Below are 26,063 nucleotides of genomic sequence, written 5' to 3'. Positions count from 1 at the left end.
CCTTTGGTGGGTTCCTATTACACTTAGAATAAAACTGAATTTCTTACCAAGGGCTGGTAAGGCCCCCCATGACCTGTCCTGACCATCTTTCTGGCCTCAGTTCACCCCACTCTCCTTGTTATGCTCCAGCCACACACACTCTCTTTCAAACCCTTGAACTGGTCAAGTTCTTCCCCCACCCACTCGCTAAAACCTTTGTATTATTTCTTCTTTCCAGGCTCTTTCATATCATGGGGGCTTAAATGTCACCTGGTCAGAGAAGTCTTCCTTTCCTTCCCATGCAAAGTAAGATCTGAGCTTCCTTCCCCACCCCAACTCCATTATTCTATATTTCAACCCTTCCACTACTTCCTTGGTGGTGACTATTACAATTTGTAATGATTCCACTTGCTTGTTTTTTAATGTATTCTCTACTAGATTGTAAATCCATGAGCACAAGGATTCTGTCTTACCTAATACCGTCTCCCTACCACTTTTGAGTGTGACAAAGTGAAAGTGATAAGTTGTTCAGTCTATGTAGTATTTGTTATATGTGGTATGGCGGCCATTTCTTAGACTCATAAACAATGGCTAATAAAGTCAAAATTGCAGACTTCATTGCTGTGTGAGCCACTTTCCTTTAATTGTTTTCAAAGGCTCAAACCTGACCAGCTGTTGCCATCATTGTATCTCCAGCCCCATGATAATGTTGCAGGTAATACATTAAATACAAATCCTTACCATTACTATTCAATACACTCAGTTCAACAGCTACTTATAAGCACTATACACTGTGTGTCTTACAAGGAGGGAGCATGGGGGTGTCATCATCCACTTGTAATGAAAAGTAGTGTTATTTTACTTAAACAAATAATAGCAGGAATTAGTTTTGATGCATATTAGGGGCCAGAAACCATGACAAATTTATGTACATCATCTCATTTAATTGTCAAAACAGCCCTAAACAGTATAGAATACCAAGAACATAGGTTCTAGAATCATCTTTATTTGGGTTCAGATGCCAGTCCTGCTTCTCTTGTTCTTTAGTCGCCAAGTCATGTCTGACTCTTTGTGACACCATGGACTGTAGCCCGCCAGGCTCCTCTGTCCATGGGATTTCTCAGGCAAGAACACTGGAGTGGGTTGCCATTTCCTTCTCCAGGGAATCTTCCCAACCCAGGGATCAAACCTGCGTCTCCTGCATTTGCAGGCGGATTCTTTACCACTGAGCCACCAGGAAAGCCTTCTGCTACTCTTATAAAGTTCCTTAACTTCTCTGCTTCCATTTTTTCATGGGTAAAGTGGGGGTAATAGTAGTAACCATATTTTATTAGGGTCGTTGAGAGGATTAAATGAGATCATGCGTGTGATGTACATGGCACATAGAAAGCATTCCATAGATACCATCTGCTGCTGCTTCTTGACTTGTCCTTCTGGGGGGCACTGTACGTCCTTCAGCATCACAGGAGCATCCAGCACAGAGGGAGTTAGCCAGGCCGAGTTCCTGCCTTTCGGAAGCTCACCATCCGAGACAGCTGTGAACACACAGAATTCAGAAGAAGAGAGCAAACACGTTCCTCCAAATGTCTGTGTTCATTTTATGGGCCAAGCCCAGTAAACCCATGTTTACTGGGCTTTTCCACCAAAATAGCTGTCTCTGCTCCCTGAAGAGGCCTTGGATTATTATAGTTCCTTAAATGCCCTGAAATCCTCAAGAGAGAAGGAATGTTTTTCTAAAGCAGGCAGAGCTTGGAGCTAGAAGACAAAAGGTTAAATTCTCTTAAGCTACAACAATGTAACTCATTTCCTGTTTTTCTCAACTGTCTAGACACAGATCTCATAAGCATTAGCCATGAATCCCACCATCAGGTTAAAAATAGAAGGTTTAAATATGAAATGCTGTGGTGGGGGAAAGATTGTAGGTTTCTACCTTCATCCACAAAATGACTACTTTGAAACGGGATGTTTCATCTTTGCTGTTAGTTTTTCCATAAGTTCTGTTGAGCTCTATTTCAATGGCAGGAGTAGAGAATATATTTTTTCTAAAGACTATATTTGCCCCTTGAAAAGCAAATGCAATTTTCCCCATAGATTTTAAAAGCTATTTGAAGACATACCTTATAGCAGCTTCTCTTAACAAGGAATGTGGTCACACAACTTTAAAAATTTCATGTTATTGTGCAGACCAGCATTTAGTCCCAGAAATTTATACAACAAAAGTCACATTAAATTTGACATGTTTTCTTCTTCTTTTATGTCTTCTGCTTCCATAAAGTGGTCTGATAAATATTTTGTTTATATCATATAATTTTTCTGGAAAATATATTTTTTTAAAACTCCTGTAATAATCCCTGGGCAGTGTTACATAAGTGTGGGGGGGACTACCATGACACGCTTCCCAAATTTATTGGACCACAGAATCCTTTCATCATGATAAGCCTATTAACACTTCCCAAAACAGTATTCCATGGAATACCAGTTTAGGAAACAGGAACTGGATATCTCTGTGATTTTTTTTTTTTCTGTTCTCAGAATTATATCAGGTTAGGTCCCTTTACTAATAACCTAGGCTATGTGAATCATAACATAAAATTGAAAGTAAACAAGTACCGTTGACTCTGCAATATTGTAATATTCTCCTTATTTGGGGCAGACAAATAGAGAAGTCTGCCTTGTAGATACTCTTGCAGCTTCTTTAGAGTGAATGTATTCATTATGGCTTTTAATATTTATATAGGGAATTCCCTTATGGTCCAGTGCTTAGAATTCCGTACTTCGGGGGCATGGGTTCCATCTATGCAGGGAACTAAGACACCACAAGCCAAGCAGCTCAACCCAAAGAGAAATCTATACAGATTCATTGAAATAAAAGCTGATGTGTGTGTGTTAGTAAACATAAACATATTTCCTAGCTCTGTCCACTGAGAGGACCTAGAAGCAATGATACCCCAGCAGTAATGAGCACACCTACCACCAAGATCATAGTTTCTAAATCCATTCTCCAATAAAAGGGACTAGTGCTTTGGGGGACATAAAAGGGGTGTTGGGGCAAGGAAATGTAAGACGAGCCTAGAAAAAGTAGGCACTGCTGATAGTAATGAATGATGGAGAATACAGAAGCCAACCTAATTAAGCTCCTCATGGGAAAGCTGGAACAATGTGATCATAATAACGATAGTATTAGATTATAACCCATAGAATAAAATAAATATTATTAGCTCATTCTAATACAAATAAGTAAGTGGAAGAAAAGAAACAACTTTTCCTTACAGAGGAATTCCAATTAACAAATACAGGCATGAAAGAAATAGAAAATCTCCAGTAAGCAAACACCACATTAATAATTGTTTCTGGCAAAAATCCTGCATAGATGCTAAAATTAGTGTGCAAATGTATGACAAAAAGGATATATTCATGGTCTCAAAGTATCTCCCCAAGATATTTGTTAGCTGCAAGAGGGAAAACAGTAACTTAAATTCAAACCTGACAGATACTACTTTAACCAAGAGGTCAAGGTTAACAACACCAGTTATAAAATACATTGGCACTGTGTACCTCCTGAAATGGTACATGGAGAAAGATATGGCATTACTTCTGAGGTATCCTTGCTAAACTGCATTACCTCAATTTAATCAAAGAAAACACAGACAAGCCGAAACTAAAGGACATTCCACAAAGTAACTGATAAGTTCTCTTCGTAAGTGTTGAGATCATGAAACACAATTTTTAAAAAATCTAAGTTGGAGAACACTAAGCTGGTCGTCCCATAAAGTCTCTGCATTGCAATAGGAAACTGGAAACTTTAACAGGACAACAAGCAATTTCAAGTAAGATCTGTAGTTTACTTATTAGCATTGAATTGATCTTAATTTCTCGGTTTTGATCATCTGAATGTGGTTAATCAAGATGTTAACAATTAGGGGCTTCTCTGGTGGCTGAGTGGTAAAGAATCCACCTGCCAATGCAGGACACACAGGTTCGATATCCCTGACCCGAAGATCCCACATGCCACAGAGCAGCTAAGCCCTTGCACCACAACCATTGAGCCTGTGTCCTGGAGCCTGGGAGCCGCGACTACTGAAGCCCGAGCATCCTAGAGCCCATGCTCCACAGCAATGAGAAGCCTGCACCCCACAACAAAGAGTAGCCCCCGCTCACCACAACTAGAGAGACGCTCGCACCCCAATGGAGACCCAGCACAGCCAAAACTAAATGAAAAAAAATTTTAAAGATGTTAAAATTAGGGAAAGCTAGTGAAGCACATATAAGAATTCTCTGTATTATTTTTATTAACTTTTCTGTAAGTCCAAAATTAGTTGACATTTTTAAAAAGTTAAAAAAATAGATTCATTAGCCAAGTATTTATAACTCAGTGCTTGTGAAAACCAAAGATATTAATAATGTTAATAGCAATAATAATAACGACGTGATTTTTTTTTTTTTAAGTTTTCACTTCCTGACCATCTTTAATGTACCAGGAGTTACAGTGGGAGCTTGTATGTGCTCATGCATGTGTATGTGTCTATGTGTATGTGTGCATTTTCCTTTAACCTTCACAATGTAAGATGAAGTTAAGCAACATGACCAAAGTAATATTACTGGTCAGTGGCAAGAGCTATGACATCAACTTGTGCTGTAACTTAGCAAAAACAATGAAAGTAAATTACTTACTATTTGAAAGAGGCTAAATTGAGAAATAAATTACAGGCAATGCTGTATATCTATACTACACTATTTCTGTTTCTTGTTCATCTAAGACTTAAAGGCATGTCAACAATTTAGAGATTCAAAAATATAAATTAATCAATAACCTACATGAGTAATGTCCCCTTTTCTACCTGAAAATTTGTCTATAAAAATTCCTTAGAGTTGCATGCATGCCTTGGAAGCTTTTGCCAATCTTTCTCACACTGATTTTACTGAATACTCACAACCACCAAATGAGATGTATCATTTTTGCCATTTTATAAACAAAAAGAAAACTAAATCTCCAAGAGACAGAGATTTTGTTTTCCCCACACATCATCCCATCCCTCCGCCCAACAGGCAACAGCCCCGGTCGTTTCTGTCCATCAAAATTAAAATCAACTAACATCCAAGGTGTCATTGATCAAGGAAATAAGTAATGAGAGTCCAGGAGTGGTGGCTGGTGAAGGGGCAAGTCGATGGGAAGGAGGAAGATGTTTTGGCTAATTAATGGTTTTTAAATGTGCTTCTAAACTCAGCTCAGTCACTTTCTGTAACCTGGACAAGTTATTCTTTCTGCCTGTTTCTCCTCAACTGAAAAAAGAAAAAGAATTGTAGTAAATGTAGTGGGGGGTCCCCCTAAATCTATGCCCATTCACAATTTCAGAATGTGACCTTATTTGGAAATAGAGTTACCAAAGATGTAAATAGTTTATTTAAGATGAGGTTGTACTGGAATAGGGTGGGCCCTTAACCTAATTGACTAGCGTCCATATAAGAAGAGGAAGTAGGGAAATGACAACAATTTAACTTGGGAGACAGAGACTGAGTGATGCATCTACAAGCCAGGGAACCTAGAGGAGGCAAGAAAAGATTCTCCCCTACCAGTTTCAGAGGGAGTGTGGCCCTGATGACACCTTGATTTCAGACTCCAAGCTTCCTGAACTGCTAGAATTCACATCTGTTGTTTTAAGCCACTGAGTTTGTGGTACTTTGTGATGCAAGCAGTCTTAGGAAATGTATGTTGTTGTTCATTTGCTAAGTCGGTGTCCAACTCTTTTTGTGACCCCATGGACTGTAGCCTGTGAGTCTCCTCTGTCCATGGTATTTCCCAGGCAAGAACACTGGAGTGGGTTGTCATTTCCTTCTCCAGGAGGTCTTCCTGGACTAGGTATCAAACCTGTGTCTCTTGCATTGGCCAGTGGATTCATTACCACTGAGCCACCAGGAAAGTCCAGTAAATGTATACAATTGCTTTATCAAGGCTAAGTTTAAAAAGAGGGTGTTCCTGCCCTAGGAAAATGTATGTAATGAAACAGAGTCAAATAGGCATACTTTTTAAGTATTGGTGCTGGCTATTCACTATTTAGACATAATCTCCTCCATTTCCCACCCTTCTGTGTGGCCTGGAGTGCTGATCCCAAAAGACTGTGGTGTCCAGGCTCCCCTGCCCTTGGATTTTGGTTGAGTTTGGCCAGTGGGTGACAACAATTGGGAACTGGAGGCTAGGAGAAGTTTGGATATTTCTCATTCTCTCCCTGCCTTGCATTCTGGCTATGTTTTCCTCTCTCTACCACTTCAGCTCCTGCTAGGCACCATGCCCAACTACCAACCACCATCTGCAGCTTTGAGACCCACAGTACAATTTCTTCCCCTTGCTCCTTCATCCCTTGGGGGTTCCCTCTGCTTCCATTCCCAAAGAACCTCAACATCCCTATCGGTTCCCTCTATCCCTGCCTATTACAGACTGCATGTGTATGCCCTACCCCTAACTCCTATGTTGAAGCTGTAACCCACAATGTGATAGTATTTGGTGGTGGGGCATCTGGGAGGTAATCAGGGGTAGATGAGTTCATGAGGGTGGGGCCCCTATGGTGGGGTGAGTGCCCTTTTAAGAGAGAAAAAGAAACCAGAGCTCTCGCTCTCTCCTTATGAGGAGAAAGATGGCAGCCATCTGCAAGCCAGGAAAAACACCTTGACCAAGGCTCTATCTTGGATCTCCCAGCCTCCAGAGCTATGAGAAATAAATGTCTGCTTTTTAAGTCACCTGATCTGTGACATTTTTATAGAAGTTCCAGCCAGTACACTGACTCACCTGGGTAAACATTAAATCCTCTTTAAAATCCTGGCTGAGTGTACTTTAGATTTTCCTTCCAAATCCTTGACTAACAGAATTGCCATGTTATGAAACCAGATATAAACCTGGCCAATGCTGGATCATGTCACAATGACACATACCTACAGTTTTCCCTTCTGGGCGCTGGATTTTTTAAAATTATTGTATCAGCTGCAAGGGTCCATTTAGGTCTATCCAATCTAGAAAATGACCTTTGTTAATAGAAGTGTTTTAACTCTGGGCTCTAGAAAGACCAGAAAATAATGCACTAAAAATGATTACACTGTTGTAAATCAATATATGGGTGAATAGCAATAAAATAAAATTTTAAGTGATTTGACCCAAAACTCTACAAAATACATTCCTAATTCTCCTCAAAACTGTCAGTCATAAAAAACAAAAACAAAAAAAACTGAGAAACTGTCACAGACCAGAGAAGACTAAAGAGACACAACAACTAAATGTAATGTGGTGGTATCTTAAATTGAACTGTAGAAGAGAAAAAGACATAAATGGAGTAAGTAGTGAAATCCAAATAAAGCCTGAAGTTTAGTTAATGGTAATGTACCAATGGCTGGGCTCTTGGTTTTGACAAAAGTACCATGATAATGGTACCATGGATAATGGGCTTCCCCAGTGGCTCAGCAGTAAAGAATCTGCTTGCAGTGCAGGAGCTGCAGGAGATGCAGAATCGATCCCTGGGTTGGAAAGATCCCCTGTAGGAGGAAATGGCAACTCACTCCAGTATTCTTGCCTGGAGAATCCCATGGACAGAGGAGTCCATAAGGCCACAAAGAGTTGGACACGACTGAAGTGACTTAGCATGCACTTAGCATGCATGATCATACAAAATGTTAACATCAGGGAAAACTGAAACTGGGTAAGGGATATATGGGAACATTGCAACTCTTCTGTAAATCCAAGATATTCCAAAGTAAAAGTTTATTTTAAACAAAAAAGTAAAAAAAAAAAATTAATAAAACAAACAAGTGGCTGGACCTACATTACAAATGAAAACTATATACAGGTTAAGGGACAGCAAACTTAAGCATCAATAATTTGTTTACAATATTAAAGATTACAAACTGAGTTTCTTATATAAACTTGATACCCTCTCCAAAGATACTGAAAACCTTTCATCATACAAAGCTGAGAGAAGTTGTACTAGGAGAACAAGCAATGCAAAAGAGATTTCAATTCATATATGCACACCTATCCCATTTGAAAGGAATAAAACACCTGCCAAATAACTGCAAAGCAAAGCATTATGCTAACTCACACACAATCACCACTGTTCAGCCCAAATGAGAGTGCTATTGAATGTCTCAATCTGCTAGTCTGTGGCTTACAGAAGCAATCTCTCTTTCACCCTATTTCCTGTGTGTCTTGAATGGAATATTAGGTTATTGAAATGACAGAAATTTTGGTTTCAACTAGAGTGGGATGTGTCTGGGGAGACCCTAAGAAATAGCCCTACAGAGAGCAGCTTCAGATGGAATATGGACTCCTTCAGACATCTGGACACAAGTCCCAGCCTTTAAGCCCTCATCCCTTTCATTCTCCAAGCAAAAAGCATCAGTTTCATTAGGTATTCAGTTCAGTTCAGTTCAGTCGCTCAGTCGTGCCCGACTCTTTGCGACCCCATGAATCGCAGCACACCAGGCCTCCCTGTCCATCACCAACTCCTGGAGTTTACTCAAACTCATGCCCATCGAGTTGGTGATGCCATCCAGCCATCTCATCCTCTGTCGTCCCCCTCTCCTCCTGCCCCTAATCCCTCCCAGCATCAGGGTCTTTTCCAACAAGTCAACTCTTCGCATGAGGTGGCCAAAGTATTGGAGTTTCAGCTTCAGCATCAGTCCTTCCAATGAACACCCAGGACTGATCTCCTTTAGGATAGACTGGTTGGATCTCCTTGCAGTCCAAGGGACTCTCAAGATTCTTCTCCAACACCATAGTTCAAAAGCATCAATTTTTCAGGGAGACAGGGGAAACAGTGTCAGACTTTATTTTGGGGGGCTCCAAAATCACTGCAGATGGTGACTGCAGCCATGAAATTAAAAGACGCTTACTCCTTAGAAGGAAAGTTATGACCAACCTAGATAGCATATTAAAAAGCAGAGACATTACTTTGCCAACAAAGGTCTGTCTGGTCAAGGCTATGGTTTTTCCAGGGGTCACTAGGTATTAGCCCTTAGCAAAGAGCAGTGGGCATGAAGGTGATCTGGGGCCTTGGTAAGAACAAGTTCACATGGGCTCTTAAGAGCATGGACAGCATCTCACAGTCTATTTTACCTCTTCAAATTCCTAGCAGAGGGAGGGCAGGCACACACATTTTTCTTGATGCTGCTAATGGAAAATGAGATTCTATACAGAAACACACATAGCAGGGACTGGTCTCTTATGCACAACTGTATTCCCTTGGCCTGGTTAATGCCTATATAGTAGACACTCAGTAATCACTAATTTGGTGAATTAGACTGTCAATCAACTTTCCCCTTGGCACTGATGACAACTTAAGAAAAGATGTTACTAGGTCTCCATCCAATGGTCTCGAGTTTTATTCACATTTTTGTGTTTTTTATCACCACCTCATTCAAAAAGTCATTATTTGCCCCCAAGTCTACTTTACAAAAGAATTCTTTGATCTGGTTATTATTCATATATTTCCATCAATTAAAATATAACAACAATTGATGATTTTTGACAAGGTTGCTAATCAGTTCAGTTCAGTCCCTCAGTTGTGTCCAGCTCTTTGCAAACCCATGGATTGCAGCATATCAGGCTTCCCTATCCATCACCAACTCCTGGAGCTTGCTCAAATTCATATCCATCGAGTTGGTGATGCCATCCAACCATCTCATTCTCTGTCATCCCCTTGTCCTCCTGCCTTCAGTCTTTCCCAGCATCAAGGTTTTTTCGATGAGTCAGTTCTTCTTATCAGGTGCCCAAAGTATTGGAGATTCAGCTTCAGCATCAGTCCTTCCAACGAATTTTCAGGACTGATTTCTTTTATGGTTGACTGGTTAGATCTCCTTGCAGTCCAAGGGACTCTCAAGAGTCTTCTCCAACACCACACTTCAAAAGCATCAATTCTTCAGCATTCAGCCTTCTTTATGGTCCAACGCTCACATCCATACATGACTACTGGAAAACCCATAGCTTTGACTAGATAGAACTTTGTTGATGAAGTAATATGTCTGCTTTTTAATATGCTGTCTAGGTTGGTCATAGCTTTTCTTCCAAGGAGCAAGTGTCTTTTAATTTCATGGCTGCAGTCACCATCTGCAGGGATTTTGGAGCCCAAGAAAATAAAGTCTGTCACTGTTTCCATTGTTTCCCCATCTATTTGCCATGAAGTGATGGAACCAGATGCCATGATTTTAGGTTTTTAAATGTTGAGTTTTAGGACAGCTTTTTCATTCTCCTCTTCCACTTTCATCAAGAAGCTCTTCAATTCCTCTCTACTTTCTGCCATAAGAGTGGTGTCATCTGCATATCTGAGGCTATTGATATTTCTCCCTGCAATCTTGATTTCAGCTTGTGCTTCATCCAGCCTGGCCTTTGGCATGATGTACTCTGCATAGAAGTTAAATAAGCAGAGTGATAGTATACAGCCTTGACGTACTCCTTTCCCAGTTTGGAACCAGTCCGTTGGTTCTAAATTGTTGCTTCTAACTGTTGCTTCTTGACCTGCCTACAGATTTCTCAGGAGGCAGGTAAGGTGGTCTGGTATTCCCATCTCTTCAAGAATTTTCCACAGTTTGTTGTGAAAGGGGAAAGAAGAGTTTCTTCAATAAATGGTGTTGAGGAAAGTAGATGTCCACAGGGAAAAGAATGAAGTTAGAACCTTATCTTACACCATACACAAAAATTAACTCAAAATGGATTGAAGACCTAAAAAATGAAAACTATGAAACTCCTAGAAGAAAACACAGGGGGCAAAGCTTTATGACACTGGTCTTGGAAATGACTCCTTGAATATGACACCAAAAGCACAGGCGGGAAAAACAAAAGCAGACAAATGAGACTCCATCACACTTCAAACTTAATGTGCATGAAAAGACAGAATCAGTAGAGTGAGAATTCAGCCTATGGAGTGAGAGAAAACATTTGCAAATCATGTATCTGAGAAGGAGTTAATATCCAGAATATATTATTTTTTTTTTATTTCAAACATGAAACAGCATTTAAACATCATTATGCTAACAATAATACTAAACTTCCATGTATTATCTGGTGGGAATGTAAGTTGGTACAAAACTTTAGAAAAGCAATTTGGAAATACGTTTTGAGAATCATAAAAATATCCATGCCCATTCCATAAAAATATCCAAACCCCATTTCCAGGAATTTGTTCGAAAGAAATTATACCATAAAAGAAAAAAATGACTTATGTATAAAAGATGTTTATTTCCAAGTTATTTATGTAACTGCTGGCAGACACAATCAAAATATATTTTGTTTTTCTCCCACCATCCCTCTAAAATGAACTCATTTGGAGAGAGGGGCAGTAAGGAGGAAGAAAGGAGCTTGTCCTTGACTCTAGATGACAACTATTGCTGGACCTTGTCTGCTCTGGCCACTTCCAAGTAATGACAGTTTGATGCCACATCAAGTCACAAACATGGTCTTAATAGAGTAATTCAATGTGTCAGGTCATTATATTAATCAACAATTCAGTTTCATCCCAACACTTTCTCCCCCATTCCCAGATAGAGCCAGCAGTTCAGTGCGAGGTGGAGGGGAGGAGGGGGTCTCCTACGCAATTTCTTCTCTCTTCCACTACTCTGTCGCATTTCCTCCCCCACTCACTAGCTGCTGTTTCGGATCCCATGTCAAAGTGACAGAGGTAAATGGTTATGTCTGGAAATACTTTAATTGGCTTGTGACTGGCACTGTCGTAAGTTCACTGGACTTTGAAGCTATAAATTGCTTCTTGCTTGTGCACTTTTTCATGGGATCTTTGGAGATCTCCATCTCTGGGGACCTCTCCAGTTTTAATTCTCAGGACAAGGGAGACGTATGAAGCATTCCATCCCAGCTGCCACTACCCACTGCGCCCCTGGTTCCCTGACAATCCTTTCTGTTCAAACTTCGTCATTTGAGTTGCTCTCACTCCCTGAGAAAGTCCAATGGGCAGGACTTAAATGACTCCTGTGGGGAATGTATAAACTATGTATAGGTATATGATTAAATATTACTAAGATATAAAAAATAAAGAGCTATTGATACAAGCAACAACAAGGCTAGAACTCAGGCTGTTATTTCTGCTTGTTAAAAAAGCCTATCTCAAAAGGTTACATACTGCATGATCCTAATATGTAACAATCTTGAAATGACAAAGTTATAGTGATAGAGACCAGATCAGTCATTGCCAGGGAATAGGGTTGGCAGAAGGGTCTGACCAAAAAGATGTAGGGTGAGAGAGCTTCTTACTAATAAATCAGTATCCTGATTGTGATGGTGATACACAAATCACAAATCTGTACATGTGATTAAATTCCCCACCTCCTTGGCAGTCTAATGGTTAAGATTTTGCCTTCCAGTGCAGGGGTGGGTGGTTTCAATCCCTGGTCAGGAAGCTAAGACCCCACATACTTCAGGGGCCAAAAAACCAAAACATAAAGCAGAAGCAATATTATAACAAATTCAATAAAAGTCTCTGGTCCAGGGAGCCGGAGTAGCTCAGTTGGGAGAGCGTTAAAAGTCTCTGGTCCACATCAAAAAAAAATTGTTTTAATTGCATATTAACACACACACAAACACACACATACAAGTGCATGTGAAAATGGATGAAAACCAAAAAAGTCTGTAGTTTAGTTCATAGCCTTGTACCAGTGTCAATTTCCTAGTTTTGAAGCTACAACTATCACTGGGGAAAAACTGGGTGGAAGGCACATGGGAACGCTCTGTTTTATTTTTGCAACTTAGAGGCTTTTTAAAAACATATATATATATATATATATATATATTTTTTTTTTTTTTTTTTTTTAATAACTCTAGCCTAGTTCTCTCCCAAGTGACTCACATTTGAGTCCTAGGAAACCCTCTCTCATCCTTTGCTCCAACAAACCCTGGTAGGGCAGGACCAAACACCAACTTCTGTGTCCTGCGGCCACAGGCCACCCAACTGGTTTTCTTTGTCTCCAATTATAGAAAAAAATACTTCAAGTTCAATATGTGGACCTGAGGAAGCCCCCATCATATGCTTTCAGAAAAGGAGATAGAACCCTGTCTTTCCTCTGGGGATGGAGGGAGGAGTCCCAGCATGCAATGCTCTCTCTACCTCCTCCCATCCTCCTCTCATCTCCACACACACACCTGTGCATTCGGTCTGGCTGCGAGAATCTAGGACTTGCATGACAGATTCATGAGAATTCCCCTGGTATAGTGGATGCTGTGGTCTCTGCCCACAGGACTGAGGCCCTCATTGTCACCCTGAGTCTCTTTGAAAATTGATCTAAGCTAACTACCTCACCCAAGGTCATGGCCACTTCCCAGGGGTAAGCCGCATCCAATGACTGGCCCCTGGAGAGGTAAAAAGACCCAATCTCCTCGCCCCAGTACAGAACAATTCTGCAAGACGATCTTAGCTCCAGAGCCAGTGGAGGGCTGGCTGATGCCTTTGTAGTAACTGGGTTGAAGTTCAACTATTCCTTCAGACCAGTCCCAACTTCCTTTATTCCTCCATAGGTATTGATCTTCAGTACTCTCAGTAAACCTCCTGGACAGAAATCTTCATCAGGGAACCTGATCTGTGACACTTGACAAATTCCATCTATGATTATCAGTCTCATATAATTGCAATCTGATACCTATTGAATCAGTACCTGAGTCAAAACTGAGAAAGGAAAAGTCCCACATGACACCATGTTATGCTTCTAACAGAAATAACTGAAGAGAAATTTATTAATAAATCACAGCAAATCAGCTTCATGGAATAGCAAAGAGTCAGGAAAAATCATGAACATTTTATACCAAAATATTTCAGAAAAATGACTATGGTCTAGGATTAAGAGAACAGAAAATTGATTCTGGATCAAAAATAGAAAAAGAGGGACTTCCCTGGTGGTCCAGTGGCTAAGACTCCATGCACTCCCAATGCAGGGGGCCCAGGTTCAATCCCTGATCAGGGAACTAGACCCCACATGCTGCAGCTAAGAGTTTGCATGCTGCAACTAAAGACCCCACATACTACAATGAAAATCAAAGATCCCACATGCTGCATCTAAGACCTGGTGCAGCCAAATAAATAAACATTTTATGGGGGAAAAAAAAAGGAAGAATTTTTAGAAAGAAAAAGCAATAAAGGGCATCTTGGCAATGGTGGGAAAAATCTGGATATAGATAGTTATATATAGATTACGTGGTTTCATCAATATTAATTTCTTGGACATCATAATAACAATATTGGTATTAGGTAGAAAACTGTCTTGGTTCTTAGAAAATCCTATTAAGAGAGAAAGAGAAACTCTTTCTCGCAAAGAAGAACTCACTCCCTGCAGCGATCTTATTCCCATTCCTGTGCTAAATGCTCCCCCTTGTGTACCAAGAGAGCAGACCACATTCATCAGAATGCATTTTAAAACTCCCCAGCACAATAGGAGGCAAAGCTCCAAGACTTGCAGAGAAGGTGGTCCCAGTGTGGCACACTTTAATGCCCTCTCCCAACCCCCAACCAGCAGTGGACAGGTTCCCGTTCCCCAGACTGTGTCTCATAAGATCAAAATCTGAATTTCAGTTCTGATGGAGGGAGTGTATGGCTAGCCAAGAGGTGGGGAGGAGGGTACCTATAACCTTGCCCATAAAGGTCGTGGGCTCCTGAGTCAAATAGCCCGGAGGCTAAATCCCACTCAATCTTACTTAGCTGAGTGACCTCTTTGAGCATCAGCTTCCTCATCTGTGAGCCAGGGATGACAGTAGTACCTATCAAAGAGTAACTGGGAGAATCAACTGAGATAATGCAACCCAAGACACAGCCTAGGGCTTGGTCTATGTTCTAATAAAGCTTAGCAAATATTAGGAACTCCTTGGCAGTCCAGTGGTTAGGACTCAGCCACTTTCACTGCCAGGGACCAGAGTTCAATCCCTGCTTGGGGAGTTAAGATCCCTCAAAGCACGTGGGATGGCAAAAAAAAAAAAAAAAGATTTAAAGCTCAGTAAGTATTAATCAATTATTATGATCTACTAACCCCTTCTTGAGGAGGCTTGTAAGAGAGTTCTTTAGAAGTGTTACTGCCTTGTAGAGCATCATTTGAAAAATACTGCCCTGAGTATCTGATTTGTAGAATTTATTCTTGGGTAGAATCCATCCAATGTTTTTTCTACGAAGCTAACATTACTATCATATATTAAAAACAAAAATTAGGGCCTCCCTGGTGGTAGCAGTAAAGAATCGGCCTGCCAATGCAAGAGACATGGGTTCGATCCCTGATCCAGGAAGATCCCACATGCTGCGGAGCAACTAAGCCACAACTACTGAGCCTGTCCTCTAGAATCAGGGAGCCACAACTACTGAGCCCGCCTCACACAACTACTGAAGCCCGTGCACCTGAGAGGATGTGCTCCACGAGAGAAGCCACCACAATGAGAAACCCGCACACGGCAATTAAAGAGCAGCCCCCCGATCGCTGCAATTAGAGAAAAGCAGCAGAGACCGAATACAGCCAAAAATTAAATAAATAAAGGGTTTTCAAATAAACAGATAAGAAAAAACGAAACTCTCCTTCAGAGATTCATGCACTGAAAAGGACTATTTCATTAGGGATAGCTTTCCTCATCAGTGATTTCCAAGAAAAAGGATTTTTGAGTTCTCTACCAAGTTTTCTGCTCACCATTGTGCCTCCTCTGGATCTTCTGCTTGACAGCCTAACCATGGTCTCCTTTAAGGCAGGTCACTCTCCAGCCCCATGACAAGATGCCTGGAGGTTCTCATTCATGCTCCTGCTTCATGGACCCAAGTGCCTATGCCTCCTCCTCCTTTTGCGCTGTCTCTTCCTTTCCACAAATCCTCACTGAGCATCTGTCTCTGAAAGACACAAGTCTTGTTGGTCTTGGGTACTAAATTATCCGGACCATACTTACTGCCTTTTATAAGTTTATACTGGTGTCTAATAGGCCAGACTCTAGCAGAAAAGCCAAACGTGTAAAAAGATCCAGGGAGACATTACAGTGAATACAAAGACTGGTTAGTATCAGAGAACATCAGGAGCCCACTGGGTTTAGGAGAGCTGAATTAAAATCCTAGATTCCCTACAGACTGGCTCTGTGAGCTTGAACAAGTGAAATAACCTCTCTGGGCTTCCCTGTTGGTTCAGATAGTAAAGAATCTACGTACAATGAGGGAGACCTGGGTTCGATCCCTGGGTTGGGAAGATCCACTGGAGAAGGAAATGGCAGCTCACTATACTATTTTTGCCAGAAAAATCCCATCAGAAAAATCTCTGTCCCACTGATGAGGACAGAGGAGCCTGGAGAGCTACAGTCCATGGGGTCACAAAGAGTTGGACATGATTGAGCGACCTCGACATACCATCTCTCAACTGTCTTAGGTTGGGTTCCCCCAAAGCAGGAACTGAGACAGGGCTGGAGTACAGGTGGTTTATCTGGGAGGTGATCCTAGGAAGCAGCAGCCTGGAGTGGAGAAGTGAGGTGGGAGAGGCAAGGGAGTGGGTTACGGTGAAGGCAATGAGCAGGTAGTGGGGGCTTCACCCTGCTGCGTAGCCCTGGAAGAAGCTGCAGCACCCCACTGGGAGCTGTGCCCTTCAAGGGGAAAGAAAGCAGAAGCCTTTATCCACCAGCTCCGCATATCAGCAGAGGCTGAAGGCTGCTCTAGACGCTTTAACTCCTTCCTGTATCTAGCCTGCCCGAGCCAGGGTCAAGTGCACCAGGACCAAGGAAAGCCCTTCATGGATGCACCAGGGCTTCACTCAGGTGAGAAAGAGTAAGGGGAGATGGGCCCTCGATGGGAGGGAGGGACTGACAGCAGCTGTTACACCTTCTAGAAGAACTGTTTTGTGGACAAATGAGAAACTCAGGGAGCCCTGAACAGAAGCATTAAATGCACGTGGATGTAAAAGCAGGATGAAGTACCTCCTCCACCGACCCCTGGGTGACAGAGCATGTTAAGCATGTTCTTATCTCCTTGCTTCCTCTTCAGATTTCAACTGGTATGAGCCCCACCAAGCCCTCAAGACAAAATCTTCCAGATCTATCCTTCCTCCAATTTCCACAACGGCCTCCCTAGTCCTGACCCTCTTCTGTCTGTATGCAGAGGCCTCTTTCCTTTGGTCTCCCCTCTGCCAATCACACCCCCACCTGCCAATCACAGTCCAAGGACACCCTACACAATGCTAGTTTCCCCACATCCCTCCCCTGTTTAAGAGCTTGCCCCCAGAGGCCCCCCTCCTTTTTTTTTACTATAAGATTAAGCCCTAATGGGACTTCCCTGGTGGTCCAGTGACTAAGACTCTGCACTCCCAATGCAGGGAGCCCAGGTTCGATCCCTGGTCAGGGAACTAGATCCCACAAGCCTCAACTAAACATCCTGCCCGCCACAACAAAGACGGAAGATCCCGCATACCACAACTATGGCCCGGCGCAGTCAAATAAATTTTTTAAAAGATGATTAAGCCCTAAATCTCATCTTGTCGAGGCTCTCACATTGTAAAGACACACCACATTCCAAAGACAGGCCACCCCATTACTTCCCCAGGCTCTCACTTCTATAACCCACTCAGCATCTCAGTCCTGAGACCAGCGAGAGAAGCAATGCTCTAATTCCGCTTTGGATTTATTCCAACGTGACTGGATCTTCATCTCGGGGGTAGCAACCCTGGAGTCAGGCCCAGGTTCAGATGACATTCATCTGCGTGTTGACTGTGCTCCTTGGGGAACATTGCCCGCACCTGTTTCCTCACTTGAGAGATAGATAATAATAATCCCTACTTCATATGGTTGTTGTGAGGATGAATCATTTCATATACAAGCAGTAGCTTTGACCCGCACTGTTACAAACTGAGAGCCCAATAAATACTGGCTATCATGATGGGTTCCCACAAGGGGTTATTTTAAGATTCTTAAATTCAAGAGTGATCTATCTACTAAGAAGGTTTTTTCTCTGCATGAGCTCATGTTTTCTGAGCCTTTCTGCCCCTAGGCTGCAGCTCAAAGCCATATAAGGCACCAGAACACATTCCTCATGAGCACAGACTGCTCCTCAGCCAACCCTTGAAAGGTCCCACCTTTACCCACAGCAGCCAAATCAAAGGTTAGCACTGCTGAGCAGAAGGCTGAAATCCGGATGATAGGAAAACAACTGGAGGCATGTTTCCCCGTTACTCAGTCTCTCTCAGCGGGTGAGCGTTGCTATCAAGTTCTCTAGGTGTGTGTCACACATTCTGGCTTCCCGTGCTGCTGGTCCGCCCCACTTTCACTCCAGAGAACACCTGAGGATGCAACTGTTAAAAGCTCTGCTTTGCTTATTTTTAAAAAAGAAAAGGTTCTATGGGTAAATGTGTGAATGAGGGAAGGTGTAATTTATATATTTTTAAATTTTATTTATTATTTATTGTATTATTATTTTCAATATTTTAAATAAAATACTATTTATTTATTAATGAGTAAAATTCTTGATGGGGCTCACAACTTTTTTTGCTTTTGATAAGGGTACAGTGTGAAATGGAGCAGGACCACATGGTCCTTGTCCCCACCACCACCACGTCCTCTGCATGCCTTTTGCCTGTGGAAAACTTTAGTCAAAGAATAAGTTTAATCAGAGAAATGAGAAATGTGGAAATGTGGAAACAAAGGAAAACAGTCAAAGGAGACTAAATAATGGTAATGTTGTCATTAAGCACAATCAAGGATCTTCAGTTCTTTCTCAAGTGCTATAGAGAATATTCTGACCTATATCCTGTGAGCTGTCCTACAGACACTAGAACAGCAGGTAGAAAAGTTAACTGCATGATGACCAGACTACCCAGGATATGAGCTGCCACAATGCATTTTAAAATACTTCCTCATTTATTTGGCTGCGTTGGGTCTTAGTAGCGGCATGCAGAATTCTTTAGTTGCAAGGAAATGGGAACAAGTGCACCCCGGAACTGAAGATTAACTGTACCTAAAACAACGAAGATGATGCTAGTCAGACCAGTGATGACCAATTTGAAGATGACTGTTAGAGATGACTGTGCTGTTTCTGCATGTGAACTCCCCTACTCTGTCTATAAAAGCTCTCACCCCCTGCTTGTCAGGGGCAGGGAGGGGGTGGCAGTGGGGGCGGGGCGGCGGGGGGAGTCTCTGCCACCCTTCCCCCAGTTGCCAGCATCTGAAATACAGTAAACTTTTCTTTCCACCAACCTGGCCTGTTTTTGGCTTTTGAGTGGTGAGCAGCCATGGTGAGCAGCCAGACCCCCATGCATACTTTTCGGTAACAAGTTGATTGACAATGTTGTCTTAGTTTCAGGACAGCAAAGGAGGCTCATGACTCTTAAAAACACAAAAGGATATATGATGGAGTTTCCCTTCTTCCTCTGATGCCAGCCACCCTGTTCTCCTCTCCAGAGGCCACTACTATCACCAGTTTCTTTGGGATATTCAATATTCTTTTAGATGTTCTATACAAATACAAGCAAATATAATACCTATTTTCTCTCTCTTTTTTTTTCTTTAACCAAGACACAAAGGTAGCAGATACATATATGTTCTAGGGTCCTTCCAAAGTAAAGATGGATTGACTTTTATCTATTTTTAAATATTTATTCATTTATTTGGCTGTGTTGGGTCTTCGTTGCAGCATGTAGAATTCTTTGGTTGCAACATGCAAACTCTAAGTTGCTGCATGTGGGATCTGGTTCCCTAGCCAGGGATCAAACTCAGTCCCCTGCACTGGGAGCACAGAGTCTTAGCAACTAGACCACCAGAGAAGTCCCTATTATTTTCTCTTTTAATACACACTTTTTCAATCGCTTTTTAAATTTAATTTTACTAAATATTTAATACATGTGAAAGAATATAATATAAACTTAAAGAGTAAAAACACTACCAGTCAGCTTAAGAAACATAAGCTTCAATTGTTTTCGTAGCTTCATGATGTTTTCTTCCATGTTGTTGTTCAATCGCTGAGTCGGGTCCAACTCTTTGTGACTCCAAGAATGGCAGCAAGCCAGACTTCCCTGTCCTTCATTATTTCCTGGAGTTTGCTCAAACTAAAGTAAATTGAGTCAGTGATGCCATCCAACCATTTCATCCTCTGTCTCCCTCTCTCCTGCCCTCAATCTTTCCCAGCATCAGGGTCTTTTCCAGAGAATCAGCTTCACATCAGGTGACCAAAGTAATGGCGCTTCAGCTTCAGTCCTTCTGATGAATATTCAGGGATTGATTGGTTTGATCTCCTTAGTGTCCAAGGAACTCTCAAGTGTCTTCTCCAGTGCCACAATTTGAAAGCATCAATTCTTCAGTGCTCAGTTTTCTTTATGGTCCAACTCTCACATCTGTACATGACTACTGGAAAAATCATAGTTTTGACTATACAGACTTTTGTTGGCAAAATGATGTCTCTGCTTTTTAATATGCTGTCTAGGTTTGTCATAGCTTTTCTTCCAAGGAACAAGTATCTTTTAATTTCATGGCTACACTCACCATATGCAGTGATTTGGGATTGCCTTCCACAGAGTTTGAAACAAATTGATTTTTTTTATTTTTGAAAATTTCCAAGATGCCTAGAAGTTTAATACTTGGCAACATCATTTAAGTTACAGAGCTAAGAGGTTGGGAAAGTGAAAGAATCATCACTTTAAAGTGACATTTTTTTCAAAGGATGAGCTAAATATCATTTTTTTATTTCACCCTGAGCTAATCACATAAAGCAACTCTTGGCTTTTCCTTCAATACTTGGTAAAGAGTCCAGGTACACACTTTATTCTGGCATAATTCCTGTAAGGGTTGATGTTATTCAGAACTGACCAAAATAATTATTTCCTGTAATGAGGTAATTATGTAATTAATCAAGTTCAGCAACACTTTATTGTAATTCTGTTTACTTAAAAATGACTAATGCTTTAGGTATTTAAGAAGTGCATCTTGTGCTCCAAGTTTTGAAATAAAAGTCCTTGTGACATGTAAGTTCTCTTGACATTTAATAGCATCAGGAATAAGTAGGTTGACTATTAACTGAATTGTTTATCTGGAAATATAACCACTGTCAGATTATAAGGAACTATGAAATGGAATGTCACAGCCTCCGGAATTTGGCATTCCTGTAAATAAGTACAGTGAGTTAAAGTGACTTACTCCAATATTATAAAGCAATTATCCTCCAATTAAAAATAAATTTAAGAAAAACAATCAAGTGACTTTCTTAAAGCCAACATTACTTACATGTATATACATATATGTGTATATGTATATATATATTTATTATTTATTTACTTATTTGGGCTTCCCTGGTGGCTCAGTGGTAAAGAATCTGCCTGCCAATGCAGAAGACGCAGGATCCCTGGGTCAGGAAGATCCTCTGGGGAAGGAAATGGCAACCACTCCAGTATTCTTGCCTGGAGAATTCCACGGACAGAGGAGCCTGGCGTGTGCAGTCCATGGGGCTGTAGAGAGTCAGACACAACTGAGAACTAGACAGCAAGAGCAGCAATTTATTTATTTATTTGGCTGCCTTGGGTTTAGTTGCAGTACACAGGATCTCACTGCATCAAGCAGATCTTCCCCTGCAGTCCATGGGCTCTCTAGTTGTGGCTTATGGGCTTAGTTCCCCAACCAGGGATCAAACCTACATCCCTTGCATTGCAAAGTGGATTCTTAACCACTGGACCACCAGTGAAGTTCCAAAGCCAACATTACTTTTGATCACGAATCCACCTACAGCAAAAGGAGTAAGTCAGTGATTTGGTACCCTAGGATTCTCTGGTTTTACCATGCTCCTCATAATCCAGAAGTAGCTGATCTTCTGGAAGATAGAATAAATGGCCTGTCGAAGGCTTAGGCACAGTACCAGCTGAGAGACACCACCTGGTGATGCTGACCTCCCGTCCTCAAGAATGCAGTAAGCCATGACGGTGCTGCCAGAATTCCTGGCACCAAAGGATACGTGTGAAGCATCTCTGGCCGCTACACCCAATGATCCCCTCTCCAAATGTTTGCCTCCCTTCTCTGTGATTTGAATCAAACCCTTTTTTGGCTTGAAGCAGCAAGAATGAATTCTGTTATCTGTAACTGAAGCCTGACTGGTATGCTTACTGAATCAACACCTCTCAGATAGGGCTCTGAACATCAGCCTTTTATGCGTGTGTGTGTGTGTGTGTGTGTGTGTGTGTAGGCTTCCTCTAGTTGCGGTGAATGGCGGCTACTCTCCAGTTGTGGTGCATGGACTTCTCATTGCAGTGGCTTCTCTTTTTGTGGAGCAGAGGCCCTAGGTGTGCAGGCTTCAGTGATTGTGGAGCTTAAGTTGCTCTGTGGCATTTGGGATCTTCCCAGGCTAGGGATCGAGCTGTTGTCCCTTGCCTTGGCAGACAGATATTTAACCACTGGACCACCAGGGAAGAACAAAATAACTCTTTCTTAAATGAAGCAATGAAAGCCCAGGGAGGTTAAGTGACTTCCTCAAGGTCACACAGCAAGTGACTAACAAAAGCACAATTATAATGGGGACTAAAGACTCAAATCTAATTTTTCCGGCATTCTGAGTGCAGGCACTAGGTCCCCTCTGTACCTGGCCCCAAGTAGGTCACACACAGCTCTGTACCCCATGGGCCTTGAGTGGAAAATGACTCATATATCACCCATGTTTCTAGAAATGGTGTCTGTCAGAACAGTGTGACTTTATTAACATTTTTACCGTCAATTTCTTTCCAACGTTCTTCCCAGAAATTGCTCTAAAACTCCAGGTCCCCATGGAAACCATTGGAAAGACTGCCTATTGACTCTACGTGTGATGCTGCTACGACTGCTCCCTTGATAACAAACGGATGCTATTAAAAGCCTGGCTCAAATGGAAGCCTGCTATAGCTCATGGCGAGAGCCACATTCTCTTTGGACTGACAGGGCGAAAAGAAATAACCCTCTGATGCTAGCCTACGTGGTCAAGTTTAGAGGAGAGAAAGAAAAAGTAATGCCTTCCCTAACTGTCACGAGCAGACACACAGGACAAGGCGCTTTCAATATATGCTTACAACGGGAGACTAGAGTGAAAAACCCACCAAGAGTGTGAGAGTGACGCCGATTAAATCAACTCACAATAATCTTTGCTATCTGCCATTTGTGATGTCCTTCCTAGACCAAAAAGTGAAAGAGTAGTGGAGTGGAGGCTTGGGAGACCAAAACAGAAAAAAGGATAATACCATCTAAATAAGAATGATATACCTTTCCTAAACAGTACAGTCCGTTTGCAAAAGGACAGTACAATCTGAAAATGGAACAGAATCTGGTCCAAAGGAAGAATGCAAAGAGCAAGTATTTAGCAACAATCTTCTGGCATTACCCAGAGATCGGACGGCGGGGGGGTGGGAGGGAAGCCTGATCTTCCAGACCCCTGAGGTAGCAGGGACTGTTCCTTCATTAAATGTTCCAGGCATGTTTGTTGGGCACCTACACAGTGGCAGACAACATGCTAGGCAAGGCAGAGAGAGCTCATAGTCTAGTGACAGGAGATAAAAACAGACTTTACACAAATAAATATAGCAGATCACTTCAGTTAAGTGATAACTGCTGGGAAGGGGGAGGTGGTGAAGCAGTCTGATACTGACTGGGGCGGGCAGATTCTGACACGTGACCAGGAAAGGATTAGCTCAACTGTCAGGGAGCCAACAGCCAAGAGAAAATATGAAGGGGCAGAAAAGGGGTCAAATTAGAGCAAATAGCATGTGAGGTCCCTAAGAAGGAATGAGTTCCTCCTTCTTAGGAATAGCAAACTCACCAGTGAGGCATGACAGGAAACGGCCAGGAGCAGGAGTGCTGGAATCACAGAGGCAGTCATGTCCAGACCCTACAGGGCATTGTGGGCGAGAGTAAGAACAGTGGATTTGATCTTTTCCCCTTTTTTTAAACACTGATTTTTTTTTTTTTTTTAAGCATGCTCACTTATTTATTTATGCTTGGCTCTGCTGGTCTTCATTGCTATGAACAGGCTTTCTCTAGTTGCAGCAGCAGGGGCTACTCTCTAGTTGCTGTGTGTGGGCTTCTCATTGTGTGGGCTTCTCATTGTGGGGGCTTCTCCTGTTGTGAAGCACAGGCTCTAGAGAGCAGACTTCAGTAGTTATGACACACGGGTTTAGCTGCTCCGTGGCATGTGGGATCTTCCAAGACCCGGGATCAAGCTTGTGTCCCCTGCATTGGCAGGTGGATTCTTAACCACTGGGCCACCAGGGAAGTCCTGAATTTTATCTTAAGTATATGTTGAAGCTAGTGTGAAGTCCTGGTAGTGGTGGTTGTTTCAAAACAAGGAAGTGAGATCATCTGTTTATATGTTTAAAAGATCACTCTGGCTGCTTTGTGGAGAAAACACTGAAAGGTGGGAAGGGGACAAAGGAAAAAGCAGGGAGTCCATTAGGGGTGGTGCCTAGACTTCTCTAAGACCTGGATGAAACATAGCCAGCGCTCTACCTACAGGTTCCCCATCTGTGGATTCCAATCTGCAATCTTCCATTGGTGGTTGGTTGAGTCCACTGATGTGGAACCCACAGTTGCTGAGGGCCGGCTGTATGGCACCATTTCATATAAGGAACTTGAACATCCAAGGGGCTTGGTATCCACAGGGGTCCAGGAACCAATTCCCCATGGGTATCAAAGGATGACTATCCCTCTGGGGTATCCAACTTACTTTCCTCCAGCAGATGCTGAGGAAGGCGGTATGAACTGATGGATGGATCTAGTCAAGAACACAGAAGTGTTCACCCTGAGTGAGAATGGTGGACCTGAAGGACAGGTCTCTGATGTCCCTCGAGGTCTCTCTGAAGGGCTAGAAGTGGTAAATTTGTTCATCATGAAGGAAGAATTTGATGATGGCCATGATCAGGGCAGCCCCCTCTTGACCCATATCCCACTTCAGGACAGTCCCACTTCTCTACTCCTTTCATCAGACCATTCTGCCTCCTGCCTCCCCTTCTCTCCTAAACCCATTTCAAGGAGGCTTTCATCCCCACCGCTCTTCTGAAATTGCTCTGAAGACATTTGCCAAGGCTAGTGGTCATCTCAGTCCTCAGCTTACTCAATTGATCAGCAACATCTGACTCCCTCTTGAATTCTTCTTCTCTGAGCTTTCCTATCTTCTCCCCTCCCTACCCTGACCAGCCCCTCCTTCCATCCTCTTTCTGGAGTCTCTTCATCTCCTGATCTCAAAGTGTAAAAGCTCCCAGGGCTAGGGCCCCCATGTCTTCAGTCTACACTCCTTCAGTCAATGATCTCATTGAGTCCCATACTTTTATATACTATTAACTGAAGTCTCCCCACTTTATATTTCCAGCCTGAACCTCTCCCCTGAATGCCTTTATCCAACTATTTGACATCTCTTCTTAGACATCTAACCAACATCTCAAATTTAAGATGCCCAAAATAAAACTTGATCCTCCTCAACACTCCTCCTCCCCAAGATTTCTCCACCTACCATCTTCCCCAACTCGGTAAGTAGCCACCATTCTTCCACACAGTGTGTGTCCACTGTCCATCTTCTCCACCAGAATGTGGTCTCTGTGAGTGCAGGAGCTTGTTTTCTTCGCTGCTCAATCACCAGGGCAGGAATGCTGCTCGGCACATAGTAAGGGCTGCTTGTTGAATGGATGAAACACTTTCTCAAGGAAGCCTCCCTCCCAGTCCCCTTTAACCAGATAATTTCCCCCATTACACATTCTAATGGGGCTTCCCAAGTGGCTCAATGGTAAAAAATCCGCCTGCCAAGCAGGAGCTGCAGGTTCCATCCCTGAGTCCCTGGGAAGATCCTCTGGAGAAGGAAACGGCAACCCACTCCAGTATTTTTGCCTGGGAAATCCCATGGACAGAGGCACCTGGCGAGCTACAGTTTATGGGGTCGCAAGGAGTCCGACACGGCTGAGCAACTGAGCATGCACGCACACACGCGTGCTCACACATGCTGAGAACTGTTACCTCTCCATGACAGCGCTCTCACAGATGCAATCGCACAGTCATTTGATTGCTGCTACTCTCCATCATGAGTCTATAAGCTCCAGGCGAGCAGAAGCTACTCTGGTTTCAGTTACCAGCATCTATCCTGGGGCCTGAGGTTACAGAGTAGGCCCTCAATAGGTTAAAAACAATA

At 42.4% G+C, this 26,063-nt stretch overlaps 1 long non-coding RNA gene and 1 other non-coding gene across 2 annotated transcripts; one reads left to right on the top strand and one right to left on the bottom strand.

Moving 5' to 3' along the window:
• Window positions 1-1,418: 1,418 nt before the first annotated feature.
• On the bottom strand, window positions 1,419-25,519 carry LOC136145068 (uncharacterized). Its single transcript, XR_010658675.1, has 3 exons — window positions 25,395-25,519; window positions 23,709-23,777; window positions 1,419-1,514 (listed from the first exon to the last, which is right to left on the bottom strand). It is a non-coding gene; the product is annotated as an uncharacterized lncRNA (long non-coding RNA).
• TRNAG-CCC (transfer RNA glycine (anticodon CCC)) lies at window positions 17,229-17,301 on the top strand. Its single transcript has one exon. It is a non-coding gene; the product is annotated as a tRNA-Gly (tRNA).
• Window positions 25,520-26,063: the final 544 nt, after the last annotated feature.

The sequence above is a fragment of the Muntiacus reevesi genome, chromosome 12 (assembly GCF_963930625.1).
Source record: "Muntiacus reevesi chromosome 12, mMunRee1.1, whole genome shotgun sequence".
NCBI lineage: Eukaryota > Metazoa > Chordata > Mammalia > Artiodactyla > Cervidae > Muntiacus > Muntiacus reevesi.
The sequence above is the reverse complement of the archived record's forward strand: the minus strand, read 5'-3'. Positions and strand labels throughout refer to the sequence as shown.